This window comes from Chenopodium quinoa, unplaced genomic scaffold, assembly GCF_001683475.1.
Source record: "Chenopodium quinoa cultivar QQ74 unplaced genomic scaffold, ASM168347v1, whole genome shotgun sequence".
NCBI lineage: Eukaryota > Viridiplantae > Streptophyta > Magnoliopsida > Caryophyllales > Amaranthaceae > Chenopodium > Chenopodium quinoa.
In genome coordinates this window covers 5,911,948-5,934,177 of record NW_018743955.1, presented here as the reverse complement: position 1 = coordinate 5,934,177, position 22,230 = coordinate 5,911,948, and the positions used below count along the sequence as shown (strand labels likewise).

General features: G+C 40.8%; 1 long non-coding RNA gene across 2 annotated transcripts; it reads right to left on the bottom strand.

Moving 5' to 3' along the window:
* Positions 1-1,978: 1,978 nt before the first annotated feature.
* LOC110689247 lies at positions 1,979-5,599 on the bottom strand. Of its 2 annotated transcripts, XR_002504863.1 has the most exons (4): positions 5,213-5,599; positions 2,637-4,657; positions 2,485-2,551; positions 1,979-2,296 (listed from the first exon to the last, which is right to left on the bottom strand). It is a non-coding gene; the product is annotated as an uncharacterized LOC110689247 (long non-coding RNA). The 2 variants fall into 2 exon arrangements; XR_002504862.1 differs by having other exon boundaries at positions 2,485-4,657.
* Between the last annotated feature and the right edge of the window lie 16,631 nt (positions 5,600-22,230).

Genomic DNA, 22,230 nt, shown 5'->3' with positions numbered 1-22,230 from the left:
GTTACAAATTGGTCACGTACCATATATAGCGGACGTATGTGAAAAATCGTTTTATTTTGAAATAATCGAAAAGTGGTACTATTTTTGGAAGACCGCTCAAAGATCGTGCTATTCCCGGCAATGTTGGCGGAAAAGAAAAGGGGGTCGAAAACGATGATGGGAGCTAAGATGGGGTGGTTTCAGGTGGGGTGGGTCGGTGGGGGGGTGGTTCCCAGTGAGATAGGAGCTGGGTAGGGGAGTTTATATTTATTTTTAAAATTTTTAGTTTTTTTTTTAATTTTTTAAATAAAAAATGTTAAAAAAATTTGGCCAAACATTTTTTTTTTAATAAAAAAAAGTTATATTTTTTTTTAAAAAAAAATTAGCAACTTTTCCTTTTCATTACTATGCTTTTAAAAATATACATTAGTGTTATAAGATATCTAAATATAGTAGACTATTATCCCATGTACTATCTAGAATACTCTAGAGTTGGGTATTTGGTCTTATCCATTGATGGAACCCTAGGTAATGTACATGTACATATATCCCGTACTAGATGGAATAAGAGATACAACGTAACAATTTTCTCTCATCTCTCTATAATTTTTTTCCATATTTAACACGTTATTAGCACCATCTTTAATCAATTGAGCAGACGAAAAAAATTAATATAAAAAGGAAATCAGTCATCAAGGTTAGTGTTATTTATTTACTGAATTATATAGTATGAATTTCACCAATAAATCATTACTGCTGATTATAATTTGTATGATGTTGAGTTTTGTTGGTACTGCATAATACTATGATTGAACTATATTTTAGATAGGAAAATTTAACGGGAATAATCCAACCTTTTGTCCGTTCTCCCATATTAATCCCACCTTTTGTTTATTCCTAATTAGTCCAACCTTTTACCCCTTTTTTCTCACATCAACTCTTGCTAACTGGCAACCGGCTACACAAGTGAGGGTTATTATTGTTGACTTATTGACTTTTGGTTTTCTTCCCAAATGAATGAAACTCCATTACTACTTCAACCACGACTATCACTATCACCATCACCATCAAAAATCGAGCACCACCTCCATTTACTCCTCTCTATCCGTACTCCAGTCACTATTATCTTTCACTCCCGATTTACTTGGTGAAATCATCGAAGACTTTCGCACAAAAGATTGTTGTGGGCTCTCGAATCGAAGCGCGTCAAATGGAGGTATGTGATCAACGAACCCTAAATTCCTTTCCTTTTTTGAGTAATTGTATGTGTGTTGTGGAAATTTTGAATTTTTTGGTTGGTGACGCTTTGTTTGGTTGTTTAGGGTAGTGTATTAAAAGTGCCCTGTTGTTGATAATTGATTGTTGAATTGCGAATTATATGCTCTGTTTTGCTATATTAATTCTTAATTTGCGGTTTTGAACTTAGAATTGGTTTTAAATGCTGGATATTGTTGTGTATGTTGTGGTTTTTTGGTAGTTGGATGATCCCTTCTCTGCTGTCACACTAAAGTATTGGTATGGTGGTGTTTTTAAAACTATTTCAAATGGAGAGTTAGTATATAAAGGTGGAAAAGGGAAGACTTTTACCATTGATATTGACAAGTAGTGTTGGTGGTGGCACTAGTACATAACTGACCTTAAGTAACACCCAAAAAGTGTTACATAAAGTGTTAAAAGTGTTATTATATACAATAGGTAACACTTTAGTGGGTGATACATCCGCCCATGTTACCTAAGGCCTTATGTAACACTTTGGGTCACGTATGGTATCACTTTTAAAAGTGTTACTATAAACCCTTTTATGTAACGTTGTTTATACTATTAGTATCATTTTTATAGTGTTCCTTTTAATTCCTTATGTAACACTTACTAATCTTTAGTAACATTTTTCAATCACGTAGTAACACTTTATCTGACATTGTGTATCGCTTTTGCAAACTTAAGTAACACCTTCTTCATTATTAGGTAACACTTTTCAATCATTTTTCCATCATTATTATTATATGCACCGGTTTGTTTTTTAGATAGGTCAGTGCCCTTTATGCCAAAAAAAAAAAAAAAAAATAATAACTTTTTTGCTTTTTTTCACTAAAATTGATAAACAAACCAATGTATATAAATAAACTTAGATTTTATTATAAATAAATTCTTGTAATATTACAATTTCATTGTGTCAAAATAAAAAATTATTACAATTTCATTAAAATAAAATACAACTACAATGCTTAAACAATGCATAAACACGATCATTCACATCCTCCTTCCGCTGCTGCCTCCCTTTTTGTGAGTATTGTCTGTTGGGGTGGGAGTATATCCTCTGGAATGTAAACACAAGTGCATCAGCCAAGGTTGGTCAAATAAAATGGAGATGCTAACCACACTTACAATAATTTTAGTTCATTAATTATTCACTACAATCTATGTTCTGAAAACCTACAACTATCACAGTTATAAGAAAGTTAAGGTTCAAAATGACAGCCGCAAATAAGTATGAAAACCCTTCACCTTTATAGCTTCCCAAGATTTGATAGTCAGTTGGATAAAGAGTTAATGAATATAGGGCTGTTATGTCCTGCCAAAAAAAAAGAGATTTATGTTAGAAGCTCAATTAAAGGATGAAAAAGTATCAAAAATAACATATTGACCAAGTTATTTACCCACTAAGAGATCTGAGACAGTACATAACCAAAATCCAACAAATTAGCAACTATTTGAATTGTTTCGTACGTGATCGAACATCGTTCAATATTCAGACTTTAAAGTCCTGCATAGTAAGACTAAGAGAATTGATTTGATTATTGATTCATGGAATTACGAAAGCAATATTAGAACATATAAAAAAGAAAATTTTCACCTTTGCAGTTATCCAATATGGTGGATAGGTAAGTTCCACAAGCAGATGGTTTACTGATATGTTTAGAACTTCTAATCGACTAAAAAGAACGGGGCACTCACAAAATCTTACAATACAAAAGAGAATGATATATATAAAAAAAATCAAATGTAGACTAAAAAGAAAAGTGTACTAGTCAAATTGATCAACAAAATTTGGTAGGCTCCTCTAGTCTCACAAGTCACAACAAACTATCTCAAGGCCCTTGACAGTTGATCGTATAGAAGCTTCCTTTTGCCTTCCCTTATAAATTAGAAGTACACAGATAAAACGCTAAAAAGGCTACTAGGCCTACTACCACCAACTTGACTCACAAATGTTAGAAATCAAAATTCTTTGCACTAATTATTTCACAATTAAAATTTGCAAGTAGTGAGCCTCGTGGTTCACATTTTGTTAATCACACTATCTTAATTCCAAAATTCCTTCAGTATTGCTTTGTGATTTTGACTTTTGATATATTTGGATGATAATGATCTAATTTATATTAGCTCATGAAACTATGTATATTTGTAAATTCATTATGTAGAAGCTAACAATTGTAGAGTATTAAATCAATAACTAATTGGTAACTCTAGCTGCAACAAGATCAGATTACGGAAATCTGCCCAATACTTTAAGAAAAAAGTATGTACGTATGACTCATTCTCTACCAAAAGAGAATTGTACCTTCAAAAAAATCATAACAAGTATAACTCAAACGCCATACTTACTCTAAAATTCTAAATTAGAACACTGACAATAGATAAACTAAACGTACACTTCATACCAAATTTTTGAACTAGTAAAGTGCAATTATACAGAAATAAGGAATTATAGATTTGTGTATAAAATGAACTACCATACTAGATTAAGAGGATATAGCCACATTCAAATTATGTTACGATTGCACTAAAAGTAATTTTGTAATTTTTGATACATAGCAATTCAAATATGCCCACACAATCTTTTTTGTTAGTTTCATGAGATATATTTCTTTTTTATTTAATGAATAACGATAAGTAATAATGAATTAATTAAGACCCATGTTGTATAAATATTAACATTAAATGCATATCTAGTCATGATAATTTCCCTTTAGGATCTACATGGTTCAAAATGTGATACAAGAAACTTTAGATGGTAAAATCAAATCTGTCAAAGGCAATTTTGGCCAGCTCTACATGCATTTCATCTTTAGCATTACTAGTCATTCTACTGCATCAATCAGACAACCAGCTTATATAACAATATTTAGCTTACCTCCACTACCATCAATCAACAACATGTTGAACCAACATTTATCATTTTCTATTTAGAAATAAACCATATCAACTGCAAAGAGAAAATGCACAAACTAACATATGATAAATCAATCAATTTAATCGCAGACAGAACAAAACTACTAGTTAATCACACCCTACAAATAAAATATTGTCAATATTATAACTTTTATTAAAAATTATGAAAACCCAAATCACAAAACTTCAAGCAATAGCAAATAATTGGAAAATTAAAGCAGAAAAGGTAAAATTTGTAACCTAATCACCAACTCTCTAGCGAGTGACATTGTTGCCAAATTGAAGGATAGTTCCAGAACATTGTAGACCAGGATAGTTCCAAAGAGTCCTTCCTCTAAATGATATTTGCACGTTTAAGCGTAATTGCTTCAATTTTGATCAAAACTTCATTGTCTTTAATTTGGGGGTCTTCTACCTCTTCCATGGGCTTGCAACTAATGCATTCATTATTAATCCTTCTACGAATCGCCAATTTCACCAATTTGCATGGAATTTTGAGGAAAGCCTATGAATAATATATACCCAAAAATGATTGTTAGCACTTAGAGCTTGCTAATTTAATCATACTGATCCCTTAACTAAAATTCAATTATTAGAGTTAGAACCCTAAAATCAACACTCAATTCAATTACAAACTACCTAATTCAATATATTAATTAAAATATGAGAATTATTTACAAAACCCCCATAAGGAATCAAGCATAATCTACCCCCAATTCAAATTCAATCATAAATTAAACGCTAAACCCAATTATTTACAATCACAAATTATCAATTCATTCATCACAATTATAAAAAATTTCGAAAGCCTACCTGTACAGTACTTGTCAAATATATCAGAGAAAATCCGATGCATAATTGTAAATTTAATTTATTAAATAGGAACAACAAATTAACAAACTATAATGTTGACATCAAAGTATCAAACAGCTTGATAGGAAAACTCATAGTCACGCATCATTGCGATTAAAATGAAAATGAAGGCAAACAATGTAAAAATTCCAAAAATTATGAATATAGTATAGAAATTCAACAATTGAAGAAGAAAAACAAACCAGACCTAGAAATCGTTTCTTCTTTATTATTTTGACTGTCTTTTGCAACATTTCTTTAATTTATTGAAGCGATGAGAAAATTTCATTGATCTCGCTGAAAATCAAGCCCGAATTTCATAAATAAAGACGAATTTTTCGAAATAAAATCACAAAATTTTGTCAAGCCCTGGAATACCAAGCTGGAGGAGAGAAAAAGTGAGAATTGCAGAAGTAAAATCTCACAAAACTCTAGAATACCAAGCTAGAGGAGTGAGAAAAGGAAGGGGAAAAAGAATTTTTGGCCGGCGATGGTTGCGGCAGCGGCTGAGAGATTCAATAAATACAGAAAATGAGGGAGAACATACATTAAACTGAAAAATTAAATACCAGTAATTAGAAAAAAAAGACTATAGGGCTCCGATTAGTTTTTAATTTGTATCGGTATTAACAATGTTCATTTGTATAAAACCGCTATATGTTACTACTAAATGATACCTAATATCAAAGTGTTACTGTAAAGTGTTACATAATATTAATGTGTTACAAAAAATGTTACCTAGTAATACAATGTTACAAAAGTGTTACATAAAACTAAATAATCTTGAAATTTTAAAAGTGTTACCAATGGATGTTACTTAAGTTCACTTTTGTAGTAGTGTGGCTGGAAGATTTTGCCAAAAATTGTGGGGATTATGAAAAAATAGACAACCTGTTTTATTTAGTTCCTGGTATGGCCTTAGATAATGGTTTGAGGAAGGTGTACTCAGACCATGAAGTGATGGAGTTGAGGAGTATAATTGAGAAAAGCAGATGTATTGAAATTTATGTGTTTGATGGAATTGTTTCCCCACAGTTAAACCCCAGTGAGCCCCCACCTGTTGTAAAAAATTTTCAACCTTTACTAAAGCAAGATTCACAGCACAAGGTGCCAATAAGGAGGGCCCTACCCAAACATTTAATGTTAAAAGATGAGTCCAACCAGAAAGATGCTTGTACTTCAGTTCTTTGCCCTAAGATTCACATGAAGCTTGAGAAAGAGAAAGACAGAGCTACACATTGTGATGTCATGCCTTCATCTGAATCCTTGTTTAATGTAAGCTACCATTTTGATCAAGTAATTGTGAATTTGGAGGCAAGAACTTGTACTTGCAGGAAGTAGGACATGGTTGGAATTCCATGCTGCCATGCAGTTACATGCATCTTTATTTTGCATCAAAATGCTGAAGACTATGTTGATAAATGATACAGAAAGGATATGTACTTGAAAGCATATGCAGGTATGTTTTTTTTTTTGTTTTTTTTAAGTAAGGCTATGTTGTTAATCATTGACTTGTGTTGTTTGTTGGTTGTTGATAATATATGCTTATACTCTCAATTTCAGGGTCGATTCCACCATGTGAGGGGGAAAGACATGGGATTTGTTAAACATCGCCCACAAATTACTACATAAAGCCCACAAAATTCACTTGGTTTGACAATATTGCCCTTAACCTAAAAAAAAACACTCACACCCTCATCACTCAAACTCTCATCGCTCATCTTCTTTGAACCTCTCTAAAAAAAAAAAAAAATTCAAACAACGGCAATGTCGAGGCGGCAAGACAAGGAATTGGCGGCGGCGGCGGAGGGAAGGAGGTCCCAAGGAGGCAAGGTACAATTTGTAAAAAAAAAAAAAAAAAAAAGGAAAAACCGCCGTGACGGAGGCGGGGCGCGCTGGCTGGACGCCCAGCAAGCGGTGGTGGCGCCAGCTGTAGACGCCGCCACCAGTAGGCTGGCGCCTGGGCTGGACGCCATAGCCACGGTTGTGGCGTTTATTCAAGGCGCCGCAGCCGTGGCCTTGGCGTCCAGCCCAAGCGCCAGCCCACTGGTGGCGGCGTCTGCAGCTGGCGCCACCACTGCTGGCTGGGCGTCCAGCCAAGGCGCCCCCCCCCTTTTTTTTTGAAATAAAATATTGTTTTTATTTTTTTTTAATTTTTTTTTGTGTAATATATTTTTGAAATGTTTTTATATTTTGTTGTTTATTTTTATAAATTTTTTCAATTTTGTCATATTTTTTCTATGTTTATATTTTGTTTACAATTATTTGTATGGTTTTAGTTTATTTGATTTGGGAGTGGTAGCTATTTTTCGTATAAATTTTTGTATGTTTATATATTTTAAAATTTTGTGTAGAATTTACTGGGTCGTCATGGTGCGGGGAAGAATGTAGAGCTTCTTAGTAGAAGCTATTCAGTGGAGAGGTCGGGGCATAAACATGTCAGATCCCGTGGTATTTCGGCCTCAGCTCGTAGAGAACGGATCCACCGTCGGGATGAGGATGACGATGACGATGATGATGCTGAGGAGGGTGACCAGGAGGAAGAGCAGGAGGAGGGCGCAGATGAGGATGAGGATGTGGACGATGGCAGTGGATCGTATGATGATTACGGTCCATTCAGTCAGAGGGTTGATGACATGTACGAGACACATATGGTGGAGGTGCGTAAGGGTAGGGGTGGTAGGTTTGTTAGTAGATCTGGCACATCATATGCGTCCACTGTATCTGGGGCAAGCAGGAAACGGTCGAGGGCCGGTAATGATTCTTGGGTTGTTAGGAGTGAGGTGCCCGGTGGGCCTGTTGACGGGAGTGTGATTCCTAGCTTTCTAGGACACATAACTGCCCGTATTTGGGAGGACCAGGAGAGGCCTTCAGTTACGGGGTTGTTGAAATGTCATACCCGGGAAAAGACTTGTAGCTTTTTGCGTACATGGGCTGAGGCTTGGCCGGCGGAGAGCGAGATGTTCGAGCGACTGGAGGGCACTGGGGTGAATCACGTTCCTGCCACCATGCACGATAAGATTGACAGTACGCTGATCACGGCTTTCATTGAGCGATGGCAGCCGGATACAAACTCTTTCCACCTTCCGTTCGGTGAGATGACGATCATGTTACATGACGTCGAGGCCATTCTGGGGATTCGTGTTGAGGGTAAACGACTTTGTGCTGTGGCTGATGCGGATCAGGCAGATTTGCTGGCGGAGTTGTTGGCGGTGGACAGGGCTGCACTGTACACCGAGGCGCTAGGTGTTTGGGAACACGGAGGTGTGAAGATCGCATCCGTGTTGCAGCGGTGTTTGTACCCCAGTGCACGTAAGACGCACGACGCACAGCTGAGTGCTTATGTTTTTCTACTCCTCGGATGTACCTTGTTTCCGGATAAGAGCGGCGGAAACAAGCTCAGGCCACGCGACATAGTGGAGGCGTGTGACCCCGACAGTGTAGGCCAGTTTTCCTGAGGATCGGCTACGTTGGCGTATTTGTATCGCCAACTAGGATTTGCGAGTCGGGCTGACGCGGCAGGTATCACTGGGTGTCTGACTCTATTGCAGACCTGGATATACGAGTACTTTCCTGCATTGCGACCACATCGTGACCCAGTTCCTATTGATGAGGGGATGCCGCGTGCTTGTGCGTGGAGTCCGCGCTCGGAGAAGAAGTCCGTTGACCGCCTCCGATCGATACGGTTATTGCTGGACAGGCTGTCCCCCTTAGAGGTAACGTTTATAAATTGTTTCTACATTTTATTATTTGCACATATTATATTCATGTTATTAAATTTTATATGTTGTTATTGTACAGGTGAACTGGATGCCTTTCGGCCCGAACCCTAGTGTTAGGGTACCCAGGACCCTGTACACGAGACTCATTCAGTATCGTGAGATCGTCGAGGCGTACATGCCCCAGCGTTGTCTTCGCCAGCTTGGATTTGTCCAAGTTGTCCCTCCTCCCCCGGCATGTCCGATGAAGGCGGTCCGACCTGCATCGTCGAGGGACTACGTCGTGCAATGGCCGGATATCATGACCGGGATGTGGGACCAGTTTCCGATGGTGGCCCGCTTATGGACTGCGGAGTTGCAGCGGCCGCCCTCTGGGGTTACTCCCATGTGTGGCCATTACTACATGGAATGGTTCAACCGGTATTCGCACCCGAGGTTGATCGCAGATCTCGTCCACATCGATGATGATTATGTGCCACCGCCTACTGCCATGGAAGCGGTATGTCTTATATTATATTTATCGTTGTCTTTTAATTAAGTTTTATATGTTGTTATTGTATTTCATCTTCTGTTTTTTGTTGTATGCAGTGGATGGGAAAGATAATGCAGGACGTACAGAAACTCTCTCTTGAGAAGGACAGCATGAGTGCAACAGGGAGAGCTGTTGTTGATAGTCTGAAACAGACCCTTGCGCAGTGGGAGTCGTCGTCGAGGAGGGATTACTGATGGTTTTGTCATTTTATTTATAGAGCATTATGTTGGACATTATGTTGTAAGATTGTAACATTTTAGATTGTTCTTTTAGCTTCCAACTTAAACATATTATCAGTGCTGTTTTTAAATTTTGATATAACCGTTCGTGGATTACAAATAAAAGAGCAACGTACAAATAAGATTACAAATAAAGAAAGTAAATATGAAAAACTAAAATGCAGCTAGGGTGTTCCATTCGTGGATCCGGTCATGATATAGCGCATCCCAACCCTCTACGCTCGCTGTGCGAATGTTGTACCACCGAGGTATAATCGGTGGCACTGGAAAATCGGTTGACATGTCTAGTCGGATGAAATGTCTGTATGACGACCCAAGAAACGCAATAGCTAGCTCTCTGACCGGTGTGGTGACAGTCTCACGCGACCGCCAAGGGAGAACCGTGGTACAAGGATAATAAGCTTGACTATGCACTCCCAGGCCGAAATGCATGACTGCGCATTTGTAAATGTTTGCAACGGCAAACAGATCTAGGGGCGCGTAAAAATAATGATTTTGGCCGCAAGGTCCACCTCCCCACCGGATACGCCGCAGAGCGCCATCCAAGTCATCCTGGTACACATGACGATAAACATTTCGGTTAGAGGCAATTTCGCTGTACATCAACTGACGCACCAAACCGTAGTTGTCTTCGCCCATTTGAAAAACATCAGCCACGACCCGGAATCCGCAGTTACCATCTCCGATTACATCATTCCACCCTTCCAAGTATGACATGATGATCGCAGGTATCCTTTCCTTGTACGGAAACTGATCAACATCGTTTCTTCCTATTCACCATATAATTATAGACAGTTAAGAAGGCAGGAGTAACACTTTAAAACTATGTGCAATAAAAACAACCAAAACGTACCAGTTCTCAGGGGCATATTCACAGACAATGAAGATTGACTACGACTAGATGACGATGTCCGACTACGAGAACGACCACGACCAAGACCACGGATATACTCAAACGCACTCCTGTTCCGCCGTTGTCGACCTCGAGGACGGTCAACTCCTTCGGGTTCCTCATAATCTAAGGTAGACGGGTGGAACATGTCATGAAGTACACGAGTAGCGTCACGAATAATAGAAGGATGGCTGGAGGACACTCGGTCGTACATCGAACGAAACTGCTCCAACTCCTCCTGTTCACGGTCGGCCGTTTGAGTGTCTGCATGCTCACCAATAACAAGCGTCCTCCAAAATGAATGGACCTGATCAACATGTAACGACGCCCTTTCTTCTGTAATAACGCGGTGAATGGTGCATGCGCAAGGTAATCCATGAGTTACTGAAATAGCACACCCACACCGAGCATACACTTCGTCAGCCAAGTCCCTCACCCTGTTCAGCTCAGTGAGAATCAACCCCAAGCAGTAGTGCGACACACGACCATGGAGAATCTTAAATATAAAATGGCTATACATCGTACCATGTCGTCGTCTAGAGTCCTCTAGAGAGTTCCTGATGTCGTTCTTCTGAGTTTCAATTGACTTGTTAAGTCTTTCGAACAGTGTATCCAAAGAAGCGGTCGATGAATCAATCCAGTCCTTGGTAGCTCTATGAGCGCTCTCAACTCTACATGTTGTACTGTTCCCAAAATGAAGTACCTGGTTTGTCCAATATTTGACAAACTTTTCCCTGTGAGGGACCCATTGCTGCATCACATAGTCCACTAGTGCCGGACACCACTGGTACGAATCCCTGAAGTTAGCCAATGCTCGCTCATACGCTTCCTCTGTGGTAGCCTGTAGGATCTTCCGCCACTTACCATTCACCAATCTCTCTGCCATTTCCAAATTCTTCTTGAAAAGGTTGTAGGCTTTCACTTTCACGCGGTTGTTGATGTGCCATGTGCACAATAAGTGGTTCGATTCGGGAAACAGCTCTGCTATGGGGGCAAAGAGACCTCCCTCACAGTCGCTGACGATGGCTGCTGGATGAACATTAGGCCCGATGTAGTTTCTCAGCTTCTCCAACACCCAATAATAACTTGGAGCCGTCTCATCCTTGATGATTGCATGACCAATTAGAAAGTTCTGGTTCGTTGGAGTCATCCCCATGATCTCAACCAGTGGGAACTTGTACTTGTTTGTCTTGTGCGTTGAGTCGATCAAAATCACAAATGGCCAAGACTTGATCATATCAGCACAATCAGGATGCACAAGGAAAAGATGAGTCACCTCCGCTGTATCTTCATCAGAATCAAACCAGAACAGGTAACCACGTGATTGTGCCTGGTGTAGCAGCTGCTGTATAGGGTTCCTTCCCTCTGACCGTTCAAACCTGAGTTGTTGTCTGACGTTGTAGATGTGTCTTTGGTTTGGATGGTCTTCTGGAAATTTCTCTAACACAGATGCTAATATTTTAGCAGGCTTGACTTGAGCATCACTCATTTCTTTCACAACTAGTTTCGCAGCAGGACTTAAGCCGCTCAGTTGTCGATGACCCTCTTCATATACTATCATCTCATGGTTGTGATACCCCCATTTAGAGTAACCAATCACTTCCCAACCGTCACGACTCCGTAGTTGTCGAACCTTTACTCTGAACTCACACCCACAACCTTTCCGCTTTGTATCAAACCGAGTGGCTGTACGAAAATCTCTTTCTTCTCTTTTGCGATAACGGTCACATCTCAAAATGCGATCCATTCTACCATCCCGTTGAGATTTATGAGTTACTACTACCAAGCAAAATCCAGCTGCAATTGCAACCTGTTTTGCCCAATCAATCGCCTGTTGAGCTTCTTCGAATGGACCATCATGTCCAAATATCCCACTGTAATCATTTCCGTCTCCACCATATTCCTGCATCAATTATATATTACAATAAATACATTTAACGGATAATACATTTAATTTCTATATTTACACAGAATTAACACAAAAAAAAGCATAATTATATATAATCAAACTTAATTTTTATAAAAACCCAATTCGAATTTTCAAACTAAATTTAAAAATATATCATTTCGAATTTTCAAACTTAATTTTAAAAAAACCCATTTCGAATTTTTTTAAAAAATCATTTTCGATTTTTTTTTTAAAAAAAAAATTAAATAAAAAACAACAACAAAATCAAAAAAGAAAAAAAAATAAATTAATTTATAAGGGTGGCGTCTGCCAGGGCTGCCACAGCCACTGGACTGGCGCCTGGCAGGGCCGCCTCATCCAGTAAAGTGGCGCCTGGCCAGGACGCTAGTCTGGTGGTCTGGGCGTCTGGGCTGGACGCCACTCTGGTGGTTCTGGCGTCTGGCTTGGACGTCCAGGCTACGGATTGGGCGTCCATCCTAGGCGCCGGAGCCACTCCGACGGTAAACCGTGAATTTTAACGGTGACTTACCTCGTTTTCCGTCGACGACGACGTACCTACGGCGTCCCCCGCATCTCCGGCCTGCCCTCCGGTCTCCCCCGGCGAGCTAGTACGGCTCCACATTTTTTAAACCGAGATTATTTCAATTTTAGAAAATGGGCATAATGGTCACACCAAATCATATTTGTGGGCTTTATATGGTAATTTGCGGGCGATGTTTAGCGTTTCACAAAGACATTGGCTAAGAGTGAATTCTAGCCTAAAACCCCCTCCCATTAAAATAGGAACAGGCAGGCCTAGGAAAAATAGGATCAAAGATCCTTCCAAGAATCCTAAAAAACCAGGGACATTAACTCGGGTTGGAATGGAAATTACCTATAGTGTGTGTAAAGAGAAGGGTCATAATAAAAGAAGGTGTCCAAACAAGGACATAACTACTGTGAGTGAACCACCAGCAAAAAGAAAAAGGGGCAGACCAAGGAATGATCAATCAGAACCTAGACCAAATTCGACTGTACATCAAACACAAGCCTCTACTATGATGCAATCTGCTGGTCCCACTCAACAACATCATCATCTTGCTACTGCACAACCTACCCAGCTCGGGAGAGGAAGGAGGATGATTAGAGGAGGAACTGGTTCAAGAGGTGGTAGGGGTTCAACTGGTGGGAGGGGATCAAGAGGTGGCAGATCCTCTTCAACTTCATCTGTAGCTGGTAGCAACACAGGCTCTGTTGGTGTTGGGATTATCATTTCAGCTAATGGCAGTGTTATCCAACTAGTGAGTTAGCTCATTTCACTCTATTTTGTTTCATATTTTTATGTTCTTTTTTGTTCACTTAATAGCTTTCATATGTACACAGAGACCTTCTCAAGTTAGGAAAAATGTCCCTGGAACTCAAGGCAGCCAAGTTTGACAAGGTGTGATGATGTATTCAACACATCAACAACAAGTATTTTGAAGAAAACTAACATGGTGGCATGTAATCTTAGTGTCACGGTCCGAGAGTTTTGACACCGGATCGTGCGGCGCGCGCTTGACTATTAGCGACAAGGATGCAAGACTAAAGTAAGTGAGGTTCGTAATCACACAGCAACACGGACCAAGGTATCTTAAGAAAGCACTCGTCAATAACGGGTGCTAGGTCGGGGCTTGTGACTGCCGATACTTCGAAGCGGGCGCAAGCGGAACCGACTAGATGAGGGCGTCTTTTGAGGGTCTCTTGGTTTGGTGGGGGGATGCTTTAAAACAAGGTAAGCACAATATCTATAAAGGCTTAAACAACACACACGTCTTAAAGCAATAGCAAAGGGGTAGAGGGCGTAGATTGAATAACCATGCGCTCCCTAAAGAGCTTTATATTGCATTAGTAGAGAATTACAAGTGAACGTTGAAATGACAGTAACACAATAATTCTCCCTAGAGCCTAGAAAATAAAAAGAAAGACTAAAGAGACATTACGAAAGGGAAATTACAAGGAAAATAAAGAAGAATACATAATAAAGAGGTTGGATTCTAACATCCTCCCCCACTTAAGCCGTCGACGACCTCGTCGACTCACAAACAAACTTACGCACAAAAAGAAAAAGAAACAGCAGCTTCATTCTTTGGTTGTTGGGGAGGTTCTCGTCCTGGTTCTGATGTTGGCGCGGGAGCTGTTGTTGCGGCTATCGTCTTTTGCATCTGGATGATATGGTTTGAGGCGACTAACGTGGAAGACTGGGTGTATCCTCATCCACGTAGGCAGTTCAACTTTGTACGCACTCTTCCCAATCCGTTTGGTGATGTGGATGAGGCCTTCATATTTTCTGATTAGTCGACGATCACTTCCTTGAAGAAACTTGAGTTGCTCTGGCAGGACTTTCACCATCACCATGTCCCCCACACTAAATTCCAACGGCCTTCTGTTTTGGTCTGCCCACTTCTTCATTCTCTTCGATGCTCGCTCTAGGTAAGCACGAGCAAATTCCATGTTTTTCTGCCATTCTCGCTTGAACTCTCGTGCATCGCGGCTTCTCCCCTCTTCGGAGGTTGCTATCGTGTTAGGCAGGAGAGGTTGATGGCCCATCACCAGTTCAAAAGGGCTTCTATTGGATGTTGTGCTCTTTTGGGCGTTAAAACAAAGTTGGGAAACATCAAGGAGCTTCACCCAATCCTTCTGATTGGCGCTGACAAAATGTCTCAAGTATTCCTCTAAGAGACCGTTGAATCTCTCAGTTTGCCCATCAGATTGAGGGTGGTGGCTCGAAGACATATTCAAGTCGGACCCCATTAGCTTAAACAATTCCATCCTGAATATGCTCGTGAATCTCGTGTCTCGATCGCTGACGATGCTTTGTGGCAACCCCCAATACTTCACAATGTGTTTGAAGAATAATGACGCCGTCTCCTCAGCACCGCAGGCCTTCTTCAAGGGAACAAAGGTGGCATATTTTGAGAATCTGTCGATCACCACCATCACAGCTGAATACTGATCTACTTTGGGGAGACCACTAATAAAGTCCATCGATATGCTTTCCCACGGACGTGACAGAACAGGGAGGGGATCTAGGAGGCCTCCAGGTTTCTGACGATCCACCTTGTCTTGTTGACAAACCAAGCAAGTCTGGGTGTAGTGCATAACGTCTTCCTTCATGCCGGGCCAATAATACCCCATAGAGAGTAAGCTTAAGTCCTTTGCCAACCTGGATGTCCCGCCCACAGAGTGTCGTGGCATTCTTTCAACAACATCTTCCTTAATCCTCCTGCTTTAGGGATGAAAAGTTTTGTACCTTTGGTGAAGATGAGACCATCTTCCATCCAAAAACGTCTGGTCTTCCCTTCTTCAATCATCTTCGTTAAGGTAGTTGTCATTGGGCCATCTGGTAGATAAGCTCGAACTTGATCCCGAACTGCCGTGGTAATACTTCTTGAAGTCATCGGGGCAAGCTTGTATGTTGTGGCAAGATCCGTACGCCTACTCAGGCCGTCGGCAACTCTGTTGCTTGCTCCCGGCCTGTAAGTGAACTCCACATTAAAGTCGGCAAGGGCCTCCTGCCAACGAGCCTGCTTTCCCGTTAATTTTGGTTGGGTGAGGGAGTAGCTAGCCGCCGTGTTACGGTGCAGACAATGAATTTCGAGCCCAACAAGTAGTGTCTCCACCCCTTCAAGCAGTGAACAATCGCTAAGAGCTCTTTTTCTTGTGCTGCGTATCTCCTTTCTGCATCACTCAACTTCCGGCTCTCATAAGCAATTGGGTGTCCTTCTTGGAGTAAGACCCCGCCCAAAGCATAATCAGATGCATCTGTCTCAACCTCAAACGGCTTGTTGATGTTGGGGAGCGCTAGGACCGGCTCCTTCATTACTGCTTCTTTGAGCTTGAGGAAAGCCCCCTGTTGTTTCTCTGACCAATCCCACTTGTTGTCTTTCTTTAGCAACTCCGTCAAAGGGCTCGCTATCTCAGAGTATCCTTGAATGAAGCGTCGGTAGTAATTAGCTAACCCCAAGAACGGCCTTAGCTCCGAGACGTTCCTTGGTGCTTGCCAATCACTAATGGCTTGGATTTTCTTAGGATCCATCCTTATGCGGCCTCCTCCTACGAAATGTCCAAGAAAGCTTACTTCTTTTTTCACAAAGGAACATTTCTCTCGCTTCACGAACAGGTGATGTTGTCTCAATTTCTCAAACACTTTCTTCAAGTGTTCTAAGTGATCTTCAAGGGTGTTGTTGAAGATTATGATGTCGTCCAAGTAGACCACCACAAACTTGTCCAGATAGTCGTGGAAAACTTGATTCATCAACGTACAAAATGTTGCAGGAGCATTTGTTAACCCGAATGGAATGACAAACCACTCGAACGCCCCGTACCTAGTGACGCAAGCCGTCTTTGGTTCATCTCCTTGTGCAATTCGAACCTGATGGTAGCCAGACCTTAGATCAAGCTTGGTGAAGTACACAAAATCTCCTAGCTGGTCGAACAAATCTTCCACCAATGGAATTGGATAGTGATTCCTCACCGTTAGCTTGTTTAAGGCTCTATAATCGATGCACAATCTCAAACTCCCATCCTGCTTCTTCTGGAAAAGGACCGGCGCACCATAGGGAGCTCTAGAAGGACGGATAAATCCGGCTTCCAACAGACCATCTAATTGTTTTCATAACTCTGTGAGCTCCGGAGGGGCCATCCGATAGGGACTTCTCGCGGGTGGTCTAGCACCAGGCACCAGCTCAATGCTGTGATCTATGGCCCTTCGAGGGGGAAGAGATTTCGGGAGCTCCTTGGGGAGGATGTCTGAATATTCCCCCAGTAACTCATTAATGACCTCGGAATGTCCCCCTCCTCCTTCATTAAGAGAGTAGCGAGGAACGTAGGCTCATTCCTCCTGATCCCCTTCTTGAGTTGCATTGCCGAGAGGAGGGGGCCTTTCAGTTCTTTCCCTTCTTCTGCTTGGGTGTGTGTCCGCAAGAGGCATGATTGGCGGCTTGTCACAAGTAAGGACCCTAGATGGGGCATCGGGACAGCCTTACTGGAGTGTAGGAAGTCCATCCCGAGAACCAGCTCAAAATCATCCATTGTTGCCACTGTGAAATCCAGAGTCCCACTCCACTCCCCAATCTTCGTATGCACGTTCCTTGCCACCCCACAAGTTGGCTGAGCTTTGGAGTTAACGGTCTTCATTCGACCTCCACTATGCACGGCCTTCAGGCCTAAACTGCTTGTCTCCCGCTTGGTGACAAAGTTGTGGGTAGCTCCCGTATCAACCATTGCCCGGGCTTTCTTCCCATTTATCACGACATCAACGTACATCAAGCTGGTGGCTCGGCTCTTGTTCCCGGATGTTTCTTTTTCCATTGCACACATATAATACACTGCCCCTAACTTAGAGGTTTCTTCTTCGCTGACAACGTCCTCCTCTTTGTCATCTCCCTTAGTGGGTTCTGAGGACATCGAGGACAACTTCTTCTGGAGGTTGTCTATTTCCGCCTTGTGATGGCACTCAAACCATTTATGCGGTCCGCGATAGAGTACGCAAGTGAGGGGTTTATTCCATGATTATGATGAGCCGGCGGACCCACCTCTATTTGTGGATGCCGCGACTCCGCCCTTACGTGAGTCCTCTCCCCCACTCCTATATCTGTTCCCAACACTGTTCGAGCTGGTTTGGGAGTTACCACTAGTGCTCTTCGGAGTACTTGAAGTTGACCCCATTTTTCCCTTCTTTTGATTAGGCACCCTCTCTGATGAATAATCCATCAACCTTTCAGCTGCAGCTATAGCACCTGACAAGGTATCAATTTTCAGGCGCCATATCTCTCTTTGGGCCCAATCTTTTAGACCTCGCACAAATTTGAATAGACGGTCTTTCTCCGACATGTCATGGATCTCCAACATGCAAGCCGAATATTCTTTTACATATTCACGAATGGAGGTCTTGTGTTGAAGAGTCACAAGCTTGGTGCGAGCAACGAACTCAGTGTTTTTTGGGTAGAATTGAGCCATCAATTCTTTCTTTAGATCTTCCCACGTGTCTACTGACGTCCTCTTAGCTTGGATGTCGGCATACTTTGTGCGCCACCAGAGTTTGGAGTCGTCCACTAAATACATCGTGGCAGTATCTACTTTTAGTCCGTCCTCCAACTGACAGATACGGAAGTACTGCTCCATGTCAAAGATGAAGTTATCCACTTCCTTCGAATCTCTCGTGCCATTGAAGGTTCGAGGTTTGGGAGGTTTTATTCTAGCACCTCTGGTTCCCCCGAGCCCTCTTTGAGCGTGCATCAAGGTTGCACATTTATCTTGTGCCTCGTCAGCTACGCCTTGCACAAAGTTAAGCTGCTCCGTCAACCCATCAATTGCCGAAGTAAGCCTCTCTATTTGCTCGGCTTCTTTTATCACAATATCTTCGAGCTTGGGCAACCTTTCTCCCAATACAACCCACTCTTCCGACTTGCCTTCAAGCCATGCAAGTCTTTCTTCCCACACTACACCAAAAACTAGATTAGAGATCGCAAAATATAGAACGGTTACCAAAGGTAGGCGTTCTCCTGAAGAATATAGAACGTCTATCTAAGTTAACCGTTTTATTTGATTTATTTAATATATTTATTAAATTGTAAATTTATTTTATAGAACGCATTTCTTAGTTAACCGTTCTATTTAGTATACCCAAATATTTTACACTTACAATATAAATCGCTCCTCTTAGTTAACCGTTCTATATGCTTAATATTATTTTTTAAAAATAAAAAAGAATAATCTAACATATGAAAGGGCCCAAAATTCTAACCCTAACTCCCCTTTCTTCTTAAGATAGCCTTCCACTACATTCTTCATCCATAACTTCCCCTCTTCTTTCACTTCTTACCTCCTCTAAAAGACTAAAACTCTAATTCCTTTCTCTTCTACCTTCATCCTTCAATGGTTCAATGCATGTCCTAGAAACTCCAAGCTAACCTCCGATTAACCTCCTCTCCATCGTCGTCTTCCTCTATTTACAAGTGTCGCATCGCCGCTAATGATACGAAAAATCTAGAAATACAACGAGCCTTGTTTTCCAACCCCAACTCCGATACAGTGCGTCGCGAAAGTCTAGCGTGAAAGATAGAACCATTAAATCTCTGTTCTGCTCTGTTTATGGTCGCAAGTTATTGCGGGTTGCTTGGTGTTTAACATTTATTGAGGTAGCTTGTTTAATTCCCAATTGTTAATTTTTGATCTATAACTTTTATCAATTGATTTTAATGTTATGATTTGGTAAATTTCTGATTTTTCATCTATGATTTTGGGTGTTTGGTGGTGCGGCTTCGCTATTTGCGTGCGCTATTGGTGGAGGAGCTTCAGTGGTTGAGGTTGGTGGAGGCGCTACGGTGGTTGAGGCTGGTGGAAAACGTTGCCGCAGTGGTTGAGGTTGGTGAAAGTGAAACCTGCGGTTGAAGCCATTGAATTTTTTTTTTTTTTTTTTTTTTTAGTTTTTATTTTTGAGGAAGAACAGTAGTATCACATTGATAGTTATGCTAAAAACTAGTAAGAGTAATGAAGTAACTATCTTGTCCTAGCACGAGAGGCTAGGCAATGAGCCGGAAAGACGACATCCCGAGAAATCTTCTGGAAATGACAAACATGAAAGGACGGGAGGATATCCTAAAGTTACCGAGTAATCCAAACAGTAGAAATATCCTTGGAGACTGCACTCCGTATGTTTGAAAGGGAAGACACACAATCAGTTTGGAGGAGAATATGAACAAATCCTCGCTGGATCGCTATTCGAAGAGCTAACAGACAAGCAAGTAATTCAGCTTGAAAAGCGGAAAGAGTGAAACAAGCACAAGCCGCTCCACCTAGACTAAGACCTATCTCCAAAGAATAGAAGCACCAGCCCACACCAGTCGTACAGTTGGAATCCCAAGCTCCATCAACAATAACTAAGACTGATGGAGGGACGTTATCAAAACCTCTAATTCTGAAAGAAAGAGAGGAAGAAGTAAAACCAGGAGGAGGACCAGAAACGTCGGAGAAATCTCTAGCTGCAGAACTACGACAACTCCAACCCTAAGCTATTTGAAAAACTGTTATGGGAGAACAATCCACATGACGAAAACGAATATTATTTAATCTAATTTGTACGCTAATTGTTAGCTAAAAAATTATTAAATGCGATATGCCGATATCATTAGATACACTAATATGTACTCCCTCCGCTCAGTTTTAGAAACATGAAGAATTTCAATAAGGTTCTTCTTGCTAAACAAGCATGGTGAATTCTGATAAATGAGAAATCCCTAATGGCGAGGGTTCTTAAAGGGATGTATTTTCCCCATTCAAATTTATTTGATGATAAAGTGTACCAAATTCGAGTTATACTTGGAGATCTATCTTGGGAGCTAGTGATTTGCTTGCGAAAGATGTTAGAAATTCAGTGGGAAATGGTTCAACCATTCACATTTGGAATGACCAATGGATTCCCAATGTAGCCTCCCTACATTTAAAGTGTCATCGACAAAGTTCAAATGATGGGGCACCAACTCTTGTTCGCGATCTCTTATTGGACAACTCTTGGAATACCTAAGTTCTTGCTGCAACATTCTCTTCGGTTGAGATTAATGAAATCTGCAAAATTCATATCCCTATCTTTAATAGGATGTGGCATTACATTAAGGATGGGCAACGATGAGAAGTGCAATCAAATCACTATGAAGTAGAAAATAACAAGCCTACTACTTCTAAACCAAATTGTAGTCCTGATTGGAAAGTAGTATGGGATGCGAATGTGCCTCCGAAGATCAAACATTTTTGCGTGCCATGCTATTAAAGGAGTTGTAGCAGCTTGTCAGTCTTCGGTGCAAAGAGGTATAAAAACTGATCCTATTTGTCCTATGTGGTGATGAAATTGAAAGTGTTTTGCATATGTTGTTCTTTTCTAAGGATGCAAAGCTATAATGGTGCCTTTCACCATTTTAGGCTGGAGGTGGAGTGATATGAGGGGGGTTCTTTTGGGAGTGGTGTGTTGCTATTTGAAAGTGTCATAAGGATCAGACTTGGTGGAGTGTGTTTTGGTGCTTAATGTGGGGGATTTGGCTTTCGTAGAAATGCCTGGATTTTTGAGGGGCGGAAGAAGGATGTTAGTGAGGTTATCCACAAGGTTGTGGGGCTTGTTGGGGACTATGCACATGCTCCATAATCTCCCGGCCTGCTCGCTTACTACTCGACCTCAGTTGAGCTTAGTTGGAGTTTGTCTTCGCAAGGTGTGATAAAAATCAATACCGATGCTGCCACATTCAGGTCGGATGACGTAAGGTTGGGGGGTGTTGTGCGTGATGATTTAGGTAATGTTGTTGCCTTAACTTGTCTACCTTCACTTGATGGGTAAGTTTGATGCTCAATGGCGATTCCAGTATGGGTTAAGTGGGTTCAGCTAAACCCATACTGGAAAAAAAAAACAAAAAAAACTGGTCAGTTTTTAGCTAATAGAAATTAGTTAAATAAAATATAGCGTAAACATGTAATGTATTTTGGTCTGTAGCCCATTGGTAGGAGCACATAAAGTTTTATCAAATGTCGCGAGTTCAAGACACCCAACTTACCTTTTTTCCCTTCTTTCTTATTTGAAAATCATTGCTTCTCCATCTATCTCCTACACTCCATCTTGTTTGTATTTTGCAATTAACTAATTGTCTACCTGCCACATTAATCGAAATTAGGGTGAAATGATAATTCATACCTCGTATGTTGTCAATTCAAAGTTTGGGTTTTAAACTTTAAATATTTTACTGTAGAATTAGTGTTAATATGTTGACATTGGACTTACTATTTTAATTAAGTCATAATTATTAAAAACTGTAACCTAGAAATGCAGATTAAAACTTACGGATTGAGAGGAGAAGAATATTGGAAAAAGAGAAGATCGAACACCTCTAGTAATTTGAAACTGTAGCAGCGAAGTGGAAATCTTTAGAGTT